This window comes from Bombus vosnesenskii, unplaced genomic scaffold (assembly GCF_011952255.1).
Source record: "Bombus vosnesenskii isolate JDL3184/JDL3185 unplaced genomic scaffold, Bvos_JDL3184-5_v1.1 scf7180000013265, whole genome shotgun sequence".
NCBI classification, from domain to species: domain Eukaryota; kingdom Metazoa; phylum Arthropoda; class Insecta; order Hymenoptera; family Apidae; genus Bombus; species Bombus vosnesenskii.
The window spans coordinates 7,131,673-7,146,330 of record NW_022882925.1 but is presented as its reverse complement, the minus strand read 5'-3'; the positions used below and the strand labels follow the sequence as shown (position 1 = coordinate 7,146,330).

At 38.0% G+C, this 14,658-nt stretch overlaps 1 protein-coding gene across 2 annotated transcripts in view; it reads right to left on the bottom strand.

The window, feature by feature from the left end:
• Positions 1-9,764, bottom strand: part of LOC117242966 — a 245,041-nt gene extending 235,277 nt beyond the window's left edge. Inside the window, exons 1-2 of one of the 2 annotated variants that reach the window (XM_033510038.1) lie at positions 8,921-9,764; positions 5,145-5,313 (exon numbers count right to left, since the gene is read on the bottom strand). The gene's annotated coding sequence lies outside the window, so the exon portion shown is untranslated. The remainder of the gene's footprint in view (positions 1-5,144; positions 5,314-8,920) is intronic. The other variant, XM_033510039.1, reaches the window with a different exon arrangement.
• Positions 9,765-14,658: the final 4,894 nt, after the last annotated feature.

Below are 14,658 nucleotides of genomic sequence, written 5' to 3'. Positions count from 1 at the left end.
TTTCAAAAGTTGCATGTTATTTTTTGGTTACACTGACGGTTTGGAAGGATACGCGTTCTATCTCGGCCTCAGAGGAGTCATTAATAACGGCGCTTAACAATTCCGATCATCGGTGCTTGTAATAATCTTGTTTCCGTTTAATGCTGCGTCAAAACGATCATCATAAGGGGATTAAAATTTTACGTGCTCATAATTCACATTCGCCTGGAAATTTATTGCTTCGCAGTTGAAAATCTTCGATGTCCAATTAAATGAACGATATATGAAAGGCTACTTTTCAGTTAATCCATCATCATCGCCTCAACCAAGTTAAAAATTAATGCAATCCGAATACCAAGCACAATTAGGATGATGTAGAATCGTATTAACAAACAAGACCTTACAATTTACGTTCAAACGCAATTGGGAATGTCACACTAAGAACAGAAAATCATAAATATAAACGTCTAAAAACAAACGCTCGAAACCTATAATACATTGCAGCGAGGTTCTATAGCAATTCATTTTATTTATTTACTTACGGGTATATACACCGTAGTATGCAATTTAAATGATACAGGTTCGATAATACAAAACTCGTGTAATTGCTCGAATATCTCGATTTATAAAGAAATAACTTCGTAGCTTCAGAAATCTTCCCCCTCTTAAGTTAAACACGAGAGTTACTACGATCATATGTCATCGGCAAATGATAGTTATGACCCCTAGGGAACGCAGAATGATATCGGGCGCAATATCGTTTTGATTCCTTCAATCACTGACGAAACACACAAGTTGCCGGTCACTGCAATTTCCCTACGTTTTTCCTTTTTCTTTTTTTTTTCTCTTTTTTCTTCTTCGTATTGACCTATCTCACGCCGGAATTTTCCTCGATTATCCTCGACTTTTGCCCACCGTTGTGTTATGCGGGATATGTCGGTAATGTCGCTCGTAACTTGGAAATGGTAAGAGGGCTCCAGAGCCCTATTTTTCGTGGTGCCAGGAACTCCGTTGGGTTTTGGGATCATTCTCTCTTTCTCTTCCCCAATCTCTCTTTATCCTCATCTCCTACTTCTCTATTTCTCTGTCTCTGCCCCTCCTCGCTCCTCAGGTTTTCTATATTTTCTTCCATCTTTATTTCTTTGCGTATACGCTTCTCCCGTGCCTCATTCACTCCGCTTCACTATGTTTATTTCTTTCCCGTTTTTAGCCTTCTCCCCACCCTTATTCCCTCTTTACGCATTCCTATTACCTACGTTTGCATATATTTCCTCGCGCCCAATATACATACGCTGCTCTATTTGCTCTTGGTACTTTTAATTATCGTTGCGATTGCGAGATGTTTTCGGACCAATCTAAAAAAACAAACTTCACCTCCATATCTAAATGTAGTAATAAGCCGTTGATCTCCGATAAAGTTGTCCATACATCAGCAGGCGAACACGCGTTCTGCGTACAAATGCACACGCATAATTTCGTCGTACACGGAAACACGCAGGTGGCTATATAAATATTTAACGCTGAACATGTATTCTGTTAATATTTTTTTTCTTTTTTTTTTTTTTGCAATATTACAGGAACGGCACGGGCGACACACGAAATAGCAGCAATGACACATCATTATTCGCAGTGAAACGAAATTATGTAGGAATAGCAGATATTTGCATTGCGCGGCAGCATTCGCATACAAAGCAATACAATGGATCATTTCAATCCAAACGTATCGCTTTTTGCAGCCGTGGGCGTCGAAACGAGAAACACCATTTGGCAATTTTGCTGCCGAGCTAGTCCTGAAAGATGACTACGTCCCGTGCTGCTTTCAGGTTTATCCAAGCACAAGCTTTCACGAAAGCTTTTTTCAAAGTAAACCATACTAACACGTTGGATTTCAGAGCGTAAGGGCCCACACATCGAAAAGTTGCGATACATCCATCGGACTTACAACGAAGAACAATCAGAATGATAAATTGTATAATAGCTTTTTGACGAATTAAAAAAGAAGCGAATATCCTGAATTGGTATGGTAACCCATGAAATACGTAACGGCGAGCAAAACTTCAACGTTTCTGAAATTATGTATTGCGAGTTTATAGATTCAAGCGGCGCGTGAATAACGTTTATTTGCGAACTTATTTATTCTACCTTAATAATTAATGTTTCTTTGTAATAAATTGGCCATCAGTGTATTTGATGCAAGAACGAAATATAAAATAAATAAGTCGATGATAATGGCGAAGGTTTCGTTAATTAATTTCTGTTTGATTAATGTTAATATGTCTGCCATTCTAGAAACAAGGAATAAAATATCGAAATTAATACCGTGAACGATATATGCTCTTACATGTTACTAGATAAAACTAATTAATAGCCGAAACTACAGGAAAAAGGAACAAAATGGTAATTGATTAAACGGATCTGTTTTTAAAAATCTACTAGAATAAAAATAGAGATCCGCTTGCTAACTAAATATCTATCAATCAATGTTTTCCATTAAAATGTACTGACTATGATATTCATAATTATACGTACGAAGAGAAAATCAAAGTATTTCTTTTCCTCTTTCGAGGTTATAACACGTAAAACAAAAGTTCTGCTAATGATAAAACCGATACGGCTAATGTTTCCACACGCATGTGACTAATGAGTGCCATAAAGTTGCTACACTATCGAGCAATAGTATCTAATTAGTAAATGGACGTGACCCCCGTAACAGATCTTTCATAAATCGCCTACCAATCGTGAAACGCGTTATCATGTATATCGATAGAAATGATTAATTAATTATCCGTAACACTGGACATTACAACAAGGTTGTTGTTCTATAATAGTTTTAAAAAAACACATACAGAAATGTTTGACGATTTTAAAACGATACAATAGAGCTTTTTCGTCAAACGGGAAATGTTTCAGTAGAATATTAAAAAGTACGCAGGCAAGCCGAAAAGATTTTTTTTAACAAAATAAATTGCAAACGTCAAGCTTTGTTTTTTAAGAAACATTCGTGTCGAAGATACGCAAGACTCACAAATACGATAATTAACGCGTACGTTTCTTCTTCTGTATGTTAATTAACGTTATTTATTTGGACATAAATTGCATCTAATAATACTTTACAAATTCATCGATATTGCGTGCCTAATTTATTCTCCAATATAAAAGATGTACTTCCGATTGCTCTTTTTCGAGGAAAAAAAAATATATATAAAATTATAGTGACTTTCGAATAACTTTGTACAAGACATATTTTCAATGGATATATTTTATCGAATGTAACAATAGTTATCGATGTTTTGAACGCAATATCTCAAACAATCGAGATCAAAACGGGAAGCACTTCTCGTTACTGCGTAAACACGCTTTGTGTATAGAATTTACTGCATCGATTGCTTTCATTCGACAGCCGTGTCAACTTTGAAATACTAATACTTACTCCCATCCATAAATGATTTGACCGAAGCAATTGTTCAGCCATTCTGAATAAATCTAATTTGCGGAAGAAAAATTTCATTTGAGGCAATGTCGGTCGACCCGGATAGATAAAAATGATTACTTTCAAATTGCAATAAATGTTCTTTGCTATATAACGAGACAATGCTATGCGAATGATAGGCGGAAATATCTTCTAATACGTATTCGAATATATTAGGTTGTCCAGAAAGTGTCTTTCTTTCGCAAACATGTTTTTTTACAACAATGCACCTTCATACAAACGTGAAACCAAGTCTGTGAAATGTCGCGATGTTTATCTCAACAGAACAAAATAGATCGTACGTAATTCGACAAAATAATATAAAACAAAAAATGTTGCGCGTTTATTATTTCCTCATAAAACGAAAGAAACTTTTCGGACAATCTAGTAGAATGCAGTAACGATCTGAAAAATTTAGGGCAAATACACTCCGAGCACAGAGAAATACGTATTCCCTTGACAAATATACACGGTGGTCTAAAGATCAGTCCGCGCGATTTCTCAGGCATTTGCGATAGCCGGACAAAAAAGTGTCTCGAACAAAAGTTTATCAGCTTTCAATCGAACACGAATAGCAATATTATGAATTTGATAGAAAGTTTTACTTCGATCAGAAGTTAAAGTTACCTTTATTATTTTAAATGGAACAATGCATTTTTTTATATTCCATTCGATGCATTTTTTTAATTCTCTATAAAAAAGCATTGAGGTACTTGGATCGGATAATGATTAATTAAAAAAATATTTCAACTTTAATATTGTAAAACTTATTATATGAAAGAGAAGAAAAAATACCACGGAACTTCTTTGTTTTTATGTTTTCCTTGTTTTTCATGCGATAAGTTTCACAACATTAAAGTTAAAATATCTTTTAAACTAACCACTTTTGTTTAATACTATTTTGTAGGCAATTAAAAAATGTACCGTTCCGTTACAAAAAATAGAGACGACCTTAACTTTTCGTCGAAATAAAACTTTTTTCGAAATTCATAATATTGCAATTTACAATCGATTGGAAACTGATCAATTTTTATTCGAAACATTCCTTTGCCTGGCTATGGGAAGCGCCTGAAAAATCGTGATGGCTAATGTTTAGGCCACCCTGTATGTTTTCTTTCAATCCGATACGTCAATTGATTCCAGAGAAAACAAGACTTCAAAGAATCGCGTCTATGCAACGTACACGAGGTGCTGAGCGATCACGAAATTTTTTAGAAATGCTACGATACCAATTTTATTCTTGTCAGTGTGTATATCTATGTATGTTGCATAGATTATTCAAAACAAATACCGAAATAAATATAGTACATGGAATTTAGAAATTACCGAACTTATTCTAATTAAAAGTTCTCGAATATACACTCTACACCCTCCTAATTAAACTAGCTAATGCAAATCCTTCCACGTTGCTAACAAGAATAATATTTAGCTAATTTATGAGCTATTTATTTAAGGAATTACTACAATCGATTAGTAGAAAAGATAACGACAAGTGCTTCGTTACGTTCAAACACAAGAAACATCATTTCAGACAGTATGTTACCACCTTTCAATCGTAATTTTCACTTCGATAAACACCATCGAAGCTTAAATTGATTGCAGAAGTATGTATTCGATTCCTTATCCGATTACTCGAAAAGGTGTTAACATTTTCATCCGGCACGCAGTGACATGAATGTTTTTTTTATTAACTTACATTTTTCTCGGACGAACAGGATATCAAAGATCGAAAGAGAAGTCCGTAGGCTTGCCAGCTTGCACTTTTCGTCGCTCGTTTCGGCTCACTTTCACACTAACATATGTACTACGTCGCCCGTCACTTTTCTCTACGCGCTCCAGCTACGTGCCCAACCATGCTCCAGCGTCTACAGCCGAATGAAACAGAAAATGTCGACTGTTTACAATCCAACACGTTTCATGTCGACAAGCTCGATTCCTCAAATACTACGTGCGCGATATTTAGAAACCGAGCTGCTTTGTTTACAAACGCGCTCCCTTATATAAAAGCTACACGTAATTTTTTTTTTTTTATTTTTTGCCCTCTACGTTACTGCATAATGTGCAATGTTGCAATGCATTCGAGTCGTTCACACATAGCCGAACAAGCTTTCATTCTTTTGAATTTCTCTACTGCGAATTTTTACATTCATCGAAGAAAGTTTCAAACGTTCGACGCAATGAATGATCGCATAACGTAACACAGGAGGTGGTAAGCATCACGGAATTTTTCAATTTGCCTATGAATGATTATTTAATTAATTATGCTTTGATGTTACATGTATAAATCAGTGATTAAGGAGATAAATTATCTATTAGGGTAATATGCATTGAACGCGTTGAAAACCAATTCAGTCTGTTGGGCGTTAGTGCAATAGTATCTACTATATTTCACGCAACGGGGCTCGTATACATTCCTCTCCTTGAAGGGAATATATGTGGAATATTTGTTATACATTAATAAGTGATTAATCTAATGTGTTTCCGCAATGGATGCATAAATTTCGAGTACTATTCAGCTTAATATATTCGCGTATGGTTATCGATATCGATGTTTTCGTTCCATTATTAAGCCAATTTAAAATAAGGGATAATCTGTACGATACGTATAATAGAAGATTTTTACACTACGTTTTGATATTTTTTTCGCATCACATTCATATATCGATCGAATGAAAAAAATGTTAAGTATTGACAACGGTATCTATTTCGGTTCAATGTTTCTCCAGCAATTTTTTTAGCTATTCGTAACATTCCCTCGTTTACCATACCGAAGGTTCTCTCTCGTCTTCTTCCTGATCGTATCCTTTATTAATAATTTATATTGTTTCCCTGAATTTATAAACGATTAAGACGTTGTCGATAGTATTAATAATTCATGACTCCTTGTTACTGCAATAAGTAACTTCGTCACGGAATTACGTCTAACAATTAGAATCAAGCAGTCTCATAAAAAATTGATAAGGAGATGTAAGAGATAAGAAAATAAAAGTAGTAGGACGGCCTCCTGAAAGCCTGGCACTGCTGTAATCCTGAACAGGCTACAAAACTCCTTTGCTTTTCCCGATAACTTGTAAGTTATGATTGAGGGTAGAAACCCTCTTCGTTATGAACTTACAAGGTAGATATCATTTAGAAACTTTCTCACCTCCTGTCTATTTAGAGTCTGCACTCTGTTGCAGGAAGGAATTCAAACCAAGCGAACCAATCTCCATAAAACTTCGCGCGCGTTTATAAAACCGTAACGAAGCCACTCTTGTTACTCGGATTTATTTGCAAACATCTACTAAAATTATAATGTGTATAGACGCAGTGGGTGAAATCGATGGTATAACCGGGAGATAAAGAAAGGAAACGAATATTTAGAGTAACATTTTCTCATACGAGGCCTAATTTCCGCGAAATTCGACTTTAAATATTTGCTTAGCACGTATTCGCTTAATTACGACTTAGACCTCAATTTTGCTCGATAGCTATAACTTTATCGAAATATATCGTTGATCACCCTCTAATTTTATCACCAACTACAGAACACCCTCTATGCATATGAAATAAAGCAAAAGACGAGAAAAATTAATCAAACTAATTGCTAAATTTTTATGCAAAGATACTTTGAGGTAATATCATTAATTTCAACATCTTCATTTTTCCTTTCCATGAACTGTCCTTCAAATACTTGGACAGTTATTGCAAAAGAGAAACCATCGTATGACGAAGCGAAAAAAGATTAAATTACTACAAAAGTGTGGCAGACAAGTTTCACCAGCGTGCACTCTTCATACTTTTAAAATATTTTATCGGTTGCAGCTTCATTTCGAAATACTCCGACTCATCGAAAATTAAAAAGGAAAAGATTGCACCGCACAGAAGCAACGAGGAAATGAAACGTTTGAATGCACAGGTCGGGTGAAGGAAGGAACAAACACAACGATAAAGAAACGTGAAATAATAATTTTTCATTGACAGAAAGAAACTAAACGACCATATGTTACGCTTATTCGTAATTATTTTCCCCATTGATCTTTTTATTTGCTATATCGTAGCCACGATTTTATATTTACGTCAAGGAGATCTTTCCATGTAACGAACTCTTCGATCTTCCGCTCGGATTTTCCGTTTCATTAATCAGCTTATCAATACATTCGATATTTCCCAGCACTACGTATCGCGAGTTATATTATATATGAATAAAATTTATTCACTATCCACTTTTGCTATCTTCGTTTCTAGTATCCTCATATTTATGAAAACTATCCTGCTCCTCGTCGCGATACGAATTTCTAAACATCCCATCCACAAAAATCACAGATAATGTACCTTTTATATAGCGCATGCTGCGAGAAAATTTCGACGATTTATTATTCTAGAACAACGCGTTGTTATCATGATAACAGACACGGACAATGGATCGTGGTGCATTTTTATGAACCCCTTTCTTTCTTTCACGGGAACCGTGTTAAGTATCAACAACGCGCCACCCGGTTGCTAAACATATTCAAGAGCGACGAAAGAAAAAACGGAGAATGTAAATTACGGAAAAATATTTATTACCGTTGCAGGATCAGTTAACAACATTGCGGAAGTAGCACGATCGTCACGAAAATGTACCCTGTTTGGTACGATTAATATACAGGCCGCGTACTAATTTAAATATCATTTGCACGAGACACAAGTGCTTGCGGTGATTAGCATCCAAAGAATTTAATTACAATTGTTTGAATCCAGTAGCATACCGCGTGCCTGTGTGAAAATTAATCCAACACTAGTTATTCTCCTGTAACGATCACGCATTAACTACCGCCGAGATTTTCAAGGAACGACGACGCAATTCTCGTATTTTCAACGGTAAGAGTCTATTCTTTTAATCGTGCATCGCAGCAGAGCAATATACCGATACACGGACGAACGAACAAATGGGATTGAAATATTCCGGAAATCGAAACGATTCTGGTATAACGCGAGGGCGATTAAAAAGCATTTCACATCTAAATATTTCCCACGCGAAATATATGAAAATGAGAAAAACGAAAATCCAAATCGTGAAAACAAATTCTTTAACCGCCTACACTGCACTGGCGCTGCTTTGGCGATATGCGTCAATAATGTGCAAATTGTTATTTGGTTTTGTTTTCACCGATGGAGGATGAAAATTAACGTATAAATAGATTTGCATTGATAATATTCACTTCAAAATATAACATTTGGTTTCAGGCAGCTTCACTGCAAAAAATGTTACTATAATATTAGGATATAGATGTAACCAAAATTATCTTTTGTAAATGTTGTAAATATTTTAAGCCATCGTAGAAACAGGAACGGGGAATAATCAATAGCTTGAATAATTCTAGAAACAACGAAAGACTTTAGAATAAAAATCTGGATAAAATCAAGTTAAACGCTAATCGAGGCTAATGAATCGCAACGCTGAGTCGGTCACACGAGGTATGCGAATGTCTGACTTTTCAAATTACTTACCGAACGATGATTGCCGACAAATATCGAGTTGAATATCAAAGTTGACGATCCATCCAGCGGCGCGCATAGAAACTCGTTCGTGATTCAAGAGGGTGGCGAGAAATAAAAGAGAAAAATCGAAAAGAGGTCCACGAGTAGACTCGAGTTTTCTATTTTTCTCCTTCGATTCTTTTCCTTCTCGGTTGATGTCACTCTCACCTAGTGTAGTGACAAATCAACGGCTGGCATAGATACACAGGTGCGAAAAAAGAGGTGAAACAGGGACAAAGAACGAAATACTAGCACAAGGTAACCAAGATCGAATGGCGAATCAGCGGTGTTTTACGATTGAAGCGGAGGATCCGCCAGAGGAACAACCCCCGTGAAAACACTCTTCCGTCGTATATCGATTAATTACGCTCGTGATAATTCGATCAGTGTCCTCGTGGCACTTTACGACGAATCGCGACTAATCGCGATGTTCGCGACTGTTCCGGACAGTCCTGTCTTCTGCTCGAATATATTTTTTAAAAGTACATCCAACCACCCCTCTTTGCACGAAAGTAGTTCCAAAGCAAAATTATTAGTCGCTCCTACTTTTTTAATTTTCTTTTTTCTTTTTGAATCGTGAGATCGGATCCTCCGAAAATATATTCGATATATGTTCCTATCGAATATAACTGTGGTTCAATGGTATCGAATTTGCAGACAGAATATCCTGCAAAGACTTTGGCCGTTGACGTCGGTCCCTCGTTATATGCGATATTCACGTATGAACGAAGAATCGGCGCAAGTCACAGCGATGCGAGGACGTCGCGACGACTGGCGGACGCAGACTGACTCGAACGCCGTCGTCCCTCGGTTTTCACGGCGCGCCGCGACGCTCAACGTCCCAACACCGCTCGTCGAGGGCGCTCACGGTCGTTCGTGCCGTTTCGTTTGCGTAGCTTTCCGCCCCTCGCCTTTTCTTGCGATTCTTCGACGCGCACGGTCTGTCCACCGCGACGCACGACGTCGGGATGTTCCCTTTCTCCCCTCTTTCCATCTCTCATTTCCTCTCTCTTTTTCTCTCGTTCGCTAGCACGACGCGTGCTCTCCTCTTTATGGTATTTTTCGCAGAGGGTGAAGAACGAGACGGGGGTAGAAGAACGCGAAACAAGGGTAGGAAAATGAACAAAGACGAATGCAACAGTTGTGAATCTCCTGGCATACTACATAACCGGCAACATCCTAAGAAAAGTTCCTTTTTTATGCTCGACTTCGTCGTCAATTGCTACTTCAACGTTGCGTCGCAGGGTAAAAAAAAAAAGAAAAAAAGAGATCTCAGGTGTGACTGGATCCTCACAGGCGTTTCATTTACATGCACTACTTTTTTAAACGATATTTAGAAAGTTTATGTTTGAAGAATGTTTTATACAGAGTGATTTATGCAACCGAAAACGTCACATTTCCCTCTTGATTGCAAGTAGAAAAGAATGTTAAGGAGAAATGATGGATGATTTGTAAAAGACAACATTTTCAGGTCGTGAGCAAACGCAACGATTACATTTGCGTCATTCTTTTCAGTAGACACACGTATTTCGTTTATATGTTCTTTCATTATTCTACGTTAAAAGGGTATTGCGGTAAAATCGTTGAAAAATAATATACATATTACGGGATATTACGATGTTACTGCACGAAATGTAGCAAACTTTTTGAAAAACTCGGTAGAAAGGTCAGTGGCAGAATAATCCAGAAAAACTGCCGCAGAACTGATGTTGCAAAGCTACCTTTTTCGAAAGAAGAAAGCTCGGCACGAAGAAAATACGAACGCACTAGCACGAAACTGGTACAGAAGTAAACGGAGAATGAGCACAACAGTTGTGAATCTTTTAGAAGTTACAAGAATGACGCGGAATTTTCCTACGTATTCGGATTGCTTATGTACTGGCAATTGCCACAGAGAATTTTCTAAAGAGAAACTTTTCAAGCGTTTTAACACAAAAATTCATATGATGTAATTAGATTCTTCCTTTTTATGGTGAAAATAAAATTACCCTACGAATAATGAAAGGAGAAAAAGAAAACGTTCGGTTTAAGCTTTCTAAATGAAAATGACGCAAAAAATAATTAATCTAATTAACAAGAAGGTAAAAATCGTTGAATACGTCAACCGTAGTACTGAACGTTTTAATAAGCTTTTGTTCCTTCCTCTATAATTCCTCTTGCTTTCGAATAGCGTGAGGAATCGAATGGGAAACAATTGTTTCGTCGATAATGTCAGTGTCAAATAGCGTGCATGTCGAGGGCGTTGACGTCGCGTCGTAACACACGTCCTTGGCCACAACTCTGCTTGGTAAAGAGATGAAAGACAAAGCAGCGAAAGAGAGTGTTTGATTTTCGGTATCACGTACGGAAAAATGGACGGACGGGTGCAACAGTTGTTCATTTTCTACGCTTATGCGGAGGGGCGAGGAGGGGAGTACTCTAAAAATGCTGGAAACACTGGCAGCGACGACTTCTTCACGGAACTCGTCATCGTACACAAGTGCGGCTTTGTGCTGTTCAAACATTTTTATTACCGCGTGGTAAAGCTGAAAATGGCGCATAAAATTGACGAATACCAAGTGTAAAAGGGCAAACAAAAAGGGAAACAAAACGAACTGCGATACGTATATCCATGTTTCTGTACACGCAGTTATAACGCAATGCGAAATAATAAATTACTAAATAATGCACAAAGCTTTATTTAAATCCGTGATTTCGCTACGCCAGAGACGCATTCGCGATTAATGAGTATCAACAGTCGTTATTAAAATATTTATGACGACACGGTAACATCGCGTATACTATTTTCGGATTGCATTAACATTCCACCGCTCTTAAGCGGGGGGAAATTTATCACGATGCAAAACGATTCGCAAATGGCGTTATATACCTCTCATTCTATATTATGTATTACGAATTACTGTATACACGCGCAGAAACAACATGTACATGGTTCGTTATACGGTTCGGACACACTTTCGCATTGTTATTCTATCGAATGTCAATCGTTCGAGTACCTACTCTGCTTATCGATAATATTGTATAATGCGCTGAAAAATCATTTGACACCGTTTCTCGATTTTTCAATTTCATTATTCGCATTAATCTGCTTAAGGTATACTTTAAAGCATATTGCTTAAATTCCATCAACGTAGACAATTACACAAAGATCTAGACTTGGTCCAATTTGTTTCAACTTTTCCAGCGAATTTCCCCCAAAAGCCCTTCGAAACGAGCATTTTATTCCCAATTACCGGTATCCTCTGTCGGGCGTTCTCTTCGAGGATACTTGCTATCGTATCCTTACGAGCGCACACGACGCGGAATCGAGCTGCGACACGTTATTGCATTAGCATCGTTTAACCGGCGAATATCCCTAGGCGATTCCGCAGCAATTTTTCTTGGCATGGCGAGAGATGAGGCAAATAAAAAGAGTGTCGGTACTCGGAATTGAGAGAGTACGCGGATGCAACAGTTGCTCGTATGACGCGTCTCGTGTCGACTTCCTCGGTGTCGTTGCATGTCACCGTGGTGCGTCGTCACTGCAACCGAGCACTGTGACGGAGCACGTAAACGCGGTAGCGCAAGCTCCGCGTCAGGATGCCACCGGAAAGAGGGTGGCGTCGCGTCGGTGCGGCTGTCCACGGCTTTATGTTCCTCCTGGGAATTTCTCTCTCACACCAGGGCCCGCTCAGACATTCACCCGAGCCCTCCTACCACCTGCACCGCGACGAACCCCATACCAACAGTGCCAACCTTGCACACACGTTGGAACACTGCTAAACGTCCAGTAGCTCACAAAGGCGCGACGAGACGCGCTGGATAGGAAACTTCTCCGTGATAATTATTATTGTTGCTACGTTACTCGATACCGCCTTCATGGATACACCCGTTGGATGCGCGCCTTCGTGCTTTTCCTGTCTAGATTAACGAGAACGCGGGAATTGAGAATAATGACTTGTGAGAATACCAATAATTGAGAATACCAATCGTTCGTATGTATAATTAACGAGTAGGATTGAACAGAGAGCGGTCATATCTATCAATATAGAGACATTTGCGTATCGGCTTTTAGGGAATCGATGCATTAAAACTTTTTCTTCTCGGCAACCAGGTAAGTGTATCTAATATCGCCTACCGTAAATATTCAAATCGATTGTAGTCGACGGCATCGTTGGAAACACAATTATTATTTTCGGTATCGATTATTATTTTATTATGCAAATATACTTGCAAGTAAAAGATTAGGTCCAAGAAAAAGAAAGATTTTCACAGGAACACGAAATCGCACGATTCTTTACTAATCGTCTCGGGAGGTTAACACTGCCTAATGCATACGTCCCAGACAGATAAAATTTACAAGCGAATTATCTAAAAAAATAACTCGGTAAAATGGAGCAACATCCTCCGCCTCCCAAGAGTGCGATTTGTAAATGAGTCGTACTCGTTAATGTAGCGCAATACATCGAGCGGAAAACGCGAATTGCACCTGCGGGCACGATGCACTCGACAAAGAAGAGTCAGTTAGACACACACGTAGGAATACGATGAAAAGGGGATGTGGTAGGACACAGGTTCTCGAACTTGGCGCAATCAACTGATTGTGCGGAAGAACTTACATGGGTGCGAAACCGATCAATATACATAGAGCGAGGAAGCAAAACTAGCGTGTAACAGTAATGAATGCTTTTGTTCTAACTCCGCGTCTCTGTTGAGCGCTTCGAAGAATTAGAAAGTTGGATGCGCATTAAACGTGTAGTTTTGCGAACGAATGATTGTTTATCCTGTTATTGGAAACTTTGTTAACTGCTACACCTCGCTTTCACAACCATTTTCTTCGCATTGTAAATAACGCATCTGTCTATTAAACCTGATGCACATTCCATGTTTTCCATACAATACAATTTTCCAATACGACGTCACGATGCGTATATCACGGTCTATCGTACGTACGTTCAGCTCTATAAGCTCGAGTTTCCTGAAATTTGAATTTTCTTCAGCCCAGAGTTTTCTAAAGACTAAATTGGTTCCCAGAACCACAGCACCGACGTTCCCTTGGACCGAAGGAACGTTAGAGCTGCCATTTTCCGAATAAGCGGATGCTTTACGTACCGGGGCATCTAATTTGAATTATTCGATAGTGTCATCGCAGGTCATTCTATAATTATTGCATATTGGAATTTAAGAGAAATGCAAATAGCTTCTTAATGGAACCAAGAAGTCATCGAACATATCCTGGAATGGCACTCTGTTTATTTTGGAATTTCATGTTCGGATAATCGATTGCAATTTGAGTGCTAGAGACCAGCCGCACCCACGTTCGACTATTCGGTTTTCTATGTGCAAGTTCTCTGTACATGTACGTCTGGTATGTCGTTTAGAAGATTAGGAAGTCTCCGTCGTACCAAGTAAAACGGCAAAACAAATACCATCGCGAACTTGAGCTGAATTGAATTCTTCCATACTGACCATTGTGTAGATATGTATCCGTAATCGATATATCTGCACAAATTATTCATTTTATCAAAACGACGAAACCGGTATATTTAGCTGACTAATATAGACATCGAACTTTTTAACTACATGAAATATCCATGATGAAATTTTTTAGAAATTTACTAGCTGTTGGATTAATCGATTCGTTAATCGAAAACGAATATAACAGATAAAACAAAGTGAAATATTGTAAGAATTGGTGTAAAATTAAACATCCCAACTATAGATACCTG